General features: G+C 43.4%; 1 long non-coding RNA gene across 1 annotated transcript; it reads right to left on the reverse strand.

Moving 5' to 3' along the window:
• Positions 1-490: 490 nt before the first annotated feature.
• Positions 491-4,896, reverse strand: LOC121270606. Its single transcript, XR_005941581.1, has 3 exons — positions 4,720-4,896; positions 3,666-3,719; positions 491-967 (listed from the first exon to the last, which is right to left on the reverse strand). It is a non-coding gene; the product is annotated as an uncharacterized LOC121270606 (long non-coding RNA).
• Positions 4,897-7,095: the final 2,199 nt, after the last annotated feature.

The raw sequence follows: 7,095 nt of genomic DNA on the forward strand, positions 1-7,095 counted from the left end.
GTTCTAAAGTGAGAGCACCTGAACAGTTCCTGGTGATGTGAACATTTTGATTGGATATCACTTCCCGGGAACCTTTGTAGGATTTCCCATGATATGGGCATTTAAATGTCCCTCCACACTGTGAATTTGCTGTTGTTTCAGCAAATAGGATGGCTGAGTGAATCCCTTCTGTCACTCAGTGAGAACTCGATGGGGTGTTAGTAAGATGACTGAGTGAATCCCTTTCCACACTTTGAGCAGATGAAAGACCTCTCCCCAGTATGAATGCGCTGGTGTGCAATGAGGTCAGATGATCGCCTGAACACTCCCACAGTGAGAACACCTGAATGGTCTCTCATCAGTGTGAGCACGTTGATGGGACATCAGGTCCCCAGAACTTTTATAGCACTTGTCACAGTCCGAGCATTTAAAAGGTCTCTCATCAGTGTGAACTTGCTGGTGTCTCAGTAGATGGGATGATCTTGTGAATCCCTTCCCACACATGCAGCAGGTGAATGGCCTCTCCCCGGTGTGAACTCGTTGGTGTGTCAGCAGGTCAAATGACAGAGTGAATCCCTTCCCACATTTAGAGCAGGTGAATGGTCTCTCCCCAGTGTGAACTTGCTGGAGTGTCAGCAAGTTGGTTGAATTAATGAATCCCTTCCCACACTTGGAGCAGGTGAATGGCCTCTTAACAGTGTGAACTCGCTGGTGTGTCAGCATCGTGGAAGACTGAGTGAATCCCTTTCCACATTCAGAGCAGGTGAACGGCCGCTCCCCAGTGTGAACGCGCCAGCTTAGACTGGTAACTGAATCCCTTCCCACAGTCCTCACATTTCCATGATTTCTCTCTATTGTGGATGGTAGTTTTCCTTCCATGTTTAAAATCCAATGATATTCAGGTTACAATAAATTGGACGACTCCGTCAGATCCTGATGTGATGTTTGGTTTGAGTTTCCCAACTGCAAATCCTCCACTTCTAATATCCTGTGAAATTGATTTAAAACAGATAAAAAGGGAGTGAGAGTGCAACCAGTAAAACACAAAGGCAGATTGTGAAATTGAGCTGAATGAATCCGGTAATTTGTGGGGCTGACACCAGGGAAAACTGGCCATGAAAACTGCTGGAATGTTGTAAAAAACTAACTGATTGACTAATGTCCTTCAGGAAAGGGAACCTGCCACCCGGTCTGGGTCTCACAAGACTCTAGCCTCCACAGGAGGACAGAAAGGCAGGGGGTGAAGGAGAGGGATTTTATATGTCTATAACTTGGCCAGAACTTTGACAAAAATTCCAAAAACCTCAACCTGCACCAACCAGAAAGACCAGGGTGGCAGGTATTGTGAACACCATCAACTTCAAGATCCCCTCCAAGTCACACATCACCCTGATCGAATGAGCAGAAATTTCCTCCATTTAAATATCGGGAAGACCAATGCCATTGTCCTCAGTCCCTGCTACAAACTCCACTCCCTAACCACCAACTCCATCCCTCTCCCCGGCAACTGTCTGAGGCAGAACCAGACTGTTCACAACTTTGTGGAGTACTTGACCCCGAGGTGAGCTTCTGACCACATATCCACATCATCATCAAGACCACCAATTTCCACCTTAGTAACATTGCCCGACTCCACCCTCGTCTCAGACCATTTGCTTCTGAAACACTCATCCATTGTTTTATTTCTTCAAGACTTAACTATCCTATCAGACCCCAGGCTGGCCCCCAACATTCACCCTCCCTGTAATCTTGAGGTGATACAACACTCTGCTGCCTGTGTGTTTACTTGCAGTAAGTTTTGTTCACCTATATCCCCTGTGCTCACTGACCTAAGGGTCCTGTTTAAGGAGCACCAAAATTTTTAAACTGTCATCGTTGTTTTCAAATCCTTCTGTGGCTGTGATTATCCCTATCTCTGTTCTTTCTGGACTTACTGCACTGTTGCTGGCCTCTCACATTTAACTTCCCAGTAATACTGAGATTGCTCAAGACTCTGCTGCCCGTGTGCCTAATCACACCAAGACGCCCATCCTCCCTGTGCTCACTGACCTACAAAGACTCCCGTTTAAGAAGCGCCTAAACTTGAAAATTCTCATCCTTGTTTTCCTCCCTGGTCATGCCCCTCCCTATCTCTGTAATCTCCTCCAAACACACAACCCTCCAAGATATCTGCTCTCTTCTAATTCCGGCTGATATGGATCATTCTACTTTCAGTGGCTGTTCTTGCAGTTCCTTCTAGATATTCCTCATTAAATCTCTCCTGCTCACTACTTCACTTTCCTATTTTAGGGTAATCCTTAAAACCTACCGCTTTGACCAAGCTTTTGTTCACCTGCCTTCATATCTCCTTGTGAGGCTCGGTGTCAAATGTTGCTTCATAACATTTCTGTGAAATGCCTTGGAACATTTAATACATTAAAGGTGCTATATAAATACAAATTATTGTTGCTGATTTGGACATATATCACCATTCCTTCACCATTGCTGGGAGAATAATCTGTAACTTCTTACCTAACATCATTGTGGGAGCATCTTCACCACACAGACTGCAGCTGTTCAAGAAGGTCAAACATCATCTTTCCCATAGGTAACTGGGGATTGGCAATATATGCTACAGGCCTTGTTAATGACACCCAAGTCCCAAGAATAAATTTTTAAATATGTTTTTTGAAAATAGATTAAAAGCATCTACAGAAATATTTGTTCCTAAAACAATATCCCTTTACATTGTATGGACAGTGTCTGTTTAGCAGCCTGATCTCTCCTGGAATCTACCTCTCTCGACAATTTCACAATGGAAATTGCTGGGTCCGACTGGGTTCCAAAGTCCTTGGGGTTAAACCCAGCAGCTTCTCCTCCATCTCCACTCCAGCTCAAACTGATGCAACAAAGGCTTTCAGAACCGAATTGGATAAGGCCATGAAGAGAAAAAAAATCCTCAGCTACAAGGAAAATGCAGCAGACTGCGACTGGTTGATTTGCTCTTGTGTGGGCATGACAGGTTAAATAGCCTCCATCTGTATTGTCATCATTCAATGATTCTATGACTTGATGAAAAAGGACCAGCACTGGAGGCTAGAGACCAACTGCTGCAACCAACACACACCCTGATAGAAACCAGCTTTTAATCGGTCCGTCTGCATTTCTAGACTCAGTTCTGTGAATGATGTAAGAAATAACATAATAACAAATTACTGCAGCTACTAGAAATATGAAATATCAAGAATAAATGCTCAAAGTATTCAGCAGATGAGGCTGTAACTGTGGAGAGGGGAAAGCAGTCAATGTTTCAGGGTGTAAAGAATGAATTACAGCGAATACAAATGAAGCAGAATTCGAAGGTCAATATAAGCTCAGAAGTGGGAGAGAAATGCAGGAAAAACAATTCCTGACCAAGGGAAGATAAAGCTGGTAGATCAACGGTGTATAGACAGGAGCTGGGCGGCAGTGGAAACCTCATGTAGACACGGTTGGCAGAAATAACAGTAAAATAACAAATATGGTTAAAATACACCCATTATTAGAGGCAGGGGAAGTTAGACAATGGCAGAGAGGTGATTGGTGAGGACAGGGGTGAATCAGCAATTCAGATCCACAGTAAAGGATCCACACCAGCCCCAAAGCTATGGAATCAGAGCACAGCACTAAGAGCTCTAAATGGTAGATGAATGCTCAATAATACTCACCTCTGAAACAATTTCACTGTTTCCAAATTTAAAATCTCCTGCTGGAGTCTGCAGCTGGAAAGAAATCAGAAACACTGGAGTCAGAGAAAAATCTGGCAATCTTCATATTTTCTAACTCCCTGCACAGGAGATTATAAATGTCACAATATTCAGTCAAGGTTTGAATTTCAGTGGAGACAGCTTTTCTGTTGGGTTGAGTTTGCTGTGTGTAAATCCTGTTCTTCTAACCCCCTGAAAAAGGAGTTTCCAAAATCCATCTCTGTCAGTCCAGGACACAAGTTCACAACATTCTCTCCTTCTGCTCCCTGGTCCAGGATTAGTTAAGCAGGGACATATTTGCATTGGAAGCGGTTCAGCAAAGGTTCTCTCGGCTGATTCCTGGGATTAGGGGGTTTATTTTATGAGAAAACGTTGAGCATGTTGGCCCCGTACTTATTGGAGTTTTGAAGAATGAGAAGTGATCTTACTGAAACATGTAAGATTCTGAGGGTGCTTGACAGGGTGGATGCTGAAGGATGTTTTCCCTGATAGGGTATCTAGAACTAGGTTTAAAAATAAGGGGGGTCCAATTTAAGACTGATGTAAGGATAAATCTTTTCGCTCAGGCATATTACTTTGTGGAACTGTTTTGCCCAGGGAGGAGTGCAGGCTACGGAATATTTTGGATAGAGTCAAGGCTGAGATTTTGATATACAAGGGAGTCAAGGGTTAGGAGGGAAGCAGGAAAGTGGAGTTAAGGAAACAATCAGATTAGCCAAGATCTTTTTGAATTGCAAAGCATGCTGGATTGGCAGAATGGCCCACTTGTGCTTCTAATTCTAATATTCTTATAGTATTAAGATGGTCGCACATGCGCACTGCAGTACATTGCCCCTCCAAAAATGATGCACGTTCATCCTGGCCTGTCACCAGCTCCAGTTTGCAGAGTGGGAATAAAATCAACGCGCCAATATTTTTCTCTCCTGGTCACCGGGACCCTGAAGCCTCGCCCATTACGTTACGTCACCGAGATGGCCGCGCATGCGCTCGGCTCCCCGCCGCCCTCCCCAATCACCTGTTATTGTGTAACTTCCTGAGCCTCTAATAATGGTTCACCTGGGCCTGTTCCCAGGTAAAAAAGCCCCAAGGCTGGAAACACGAGACCTGCAGACCTTGATTCTGGCCTTGAGGCCTACATCGGGCGCTTATAAGCCTCCTCTCACTCCACTCCACTCTTCAGCTCCATTCCTCCCTCCGCCCCGCCCGCTCTCACCCATTTCCAAGACCCTCTCCCGTACTCGCAGGGCTCCGATCAAAGTGGCACTGCGCATGCTCCAGAGGTCAGCATAGCGCCTGCGCACTGGGCGCCTGCGGGATGTATAGAGCACATTCACATCCGCAAGGAATGTTGGGTAACAGTAGCGCCATTGACATTCGAAATACAGAATAGAAAATAATTTTGTTACCCAATTGAAATAAATTAAGTTAAAAACATATAAATTTTGTGTATTACTATGTTCTATTTTTCAAAGTGATTTAAATTTCTGCTCTCCTGTGGGAATCCGGTGACCTTTTAAAGCTTTTCCACTCGTTCCCCTCTCCCTCCTCCCCTCTAGGTGCTGACCCTGGCTGGGTTAAATCTCAAAGTCACTGATTCCTCCCTCCTTGCGTTTCGATCCCTAATAATGAATGTTCACTCTTTTATAGAATGGTACATCACAAATATAATTTAATTCAGCTCATCACACCTGTGCCTGCTTTTTTGAAGATCCATCCAATTAATTCCACAGCCCTGCTTGCAAGGTCAGAACAATGTATATCTGCTGTAGTAATGCAAGTGGTGAATGGAAAAGGCTTTTCAGGCTACTTAGACACACCCATCCCTGTGGAAAGATCAGTGTATTTAGCAGATATAAAGGATTCACTGAAATAAAAACAGAAAGTACTGGAAAAACTCAGCAGGTCTGGCAGAGTCATTGGAGAGAGAAACAGAGTTAACATTTTGAGTCTAATACGACTCTCCTTCAGAACTGAAATGGACAGATTTTCATCCTTTATTCTGACATTAAAAATTACTGTGTCTTGTTTCTTTATCACAACCATTACAGCTCCTTTTACCTTTCATTCAATTACATCTTTATTGTTTAATCTCTTCCGCCCTCTAAACTCTCCCTGACCTCTTTTGTTCGACCTGACACCACTTTTTCAACAGCATAAAACTCATCCCATTTCTACCTCTCTTCAGTTCTAAAGAAGACTCATATTTCACTAGAAATATTAACTATTTTTCTCTCTCCACCGATGCTGCCAGACCTGCTGAGTTTTTCCAGAACCTTCTGTTTTTATGTTGGATCTTCAGCATCCACAGGTATATTGCCTTCAAATAAGAGTTAAGCACACAGAGTACCTGGTAGAGTTTAATTGAGTGATTCTACACACCCCATATACCACAGTGACAAGGGCCAAGTTAAGAGAATATCTCTGGAATGACAGAGTCGATGAATTATGGAGTTAAAAAGCAAAGGCATTAATATCCTGTAATCTCATAAATACCAATTGGCTCGGATGTTGCAGTATGAAAGAACCCCACATAGTTGTCACATGAAAGATGCAGTGTCCAATGGACATATTAAGGCCACACTACTGTTAAACTCCAGTGGGGTTTATGTGGATGGGCCTTGGTTTTATAAATAAGGACTGTATCAGACTCATGCTGTGGCTTTGCTTAACAGCCATAGTACCCTTATTAAATACCCACCGCAATATTTAGCCCAGAAGTCTGAGGTTATTGTGATCACAGCCCTTCAATCTGTTATTGATGGAATCTCCAACTATTCTGAAAATATCCTTTGGTTGTAACTCCCACAGAGAAAACCTACGTCTCTGGCAAAAAAATCACAGCTTCTCCACATCAGAAAGGAAATCGCTATCCCACCACTCCAAACTTCGAATGATTTGGGATCTTGCTTGTAAGTGACTGGGACAAGTTGCTATTTGTAAGGTGAACGTACATCAACAGCAGGAGTAATGAAGAGGGTGATGGTAATAACCAGGCTGACTGACTCACCAGGAAAGCTGCTCAAGAAGTGATTTCTTGGGATCCACTCAAAACACAATCATTGGCACCGGTATGAGCCTCCAATTAAACCTGATTTAAAAACTTGTCAGGATCCTGACCCTGATGTGACTGTGGTCAAAGAGGCTGTACACCATAGCAAAGAATTTCCCTCATCTCTCACAACAAGTAGGGATTCACTCATACTCCGCAGTGAGGTTTTCTATCACAAGGATAGCTCTAATTTTGATTTAGGTCACACCTTGATGGCTCAGAAAAGAATTAATTTTGTTTATGAATCAAATTAGGGGAGTGTTTCTCTGTTTCCAGTCCTCAATATGTTACATAATTACTCTTGGTGGCTGAGGACGCACCACGATGTCCATTACTACCTGA

This window comes from Carcharodon carcharias, chromosome 27 (assembly GCF_017639515.1).
Source record: "Carcharodon carcharias isolate sCarCar2 chromosome 27, sCarCar2.pri, whole genome shotgun sequence".
Lineage (NCBI taxonomy): Eukaryota > Metazoa > Chordata > Chondrichthyes > Lamniformes > Lamnidae > Carcharodon > Carcharodon carcharias.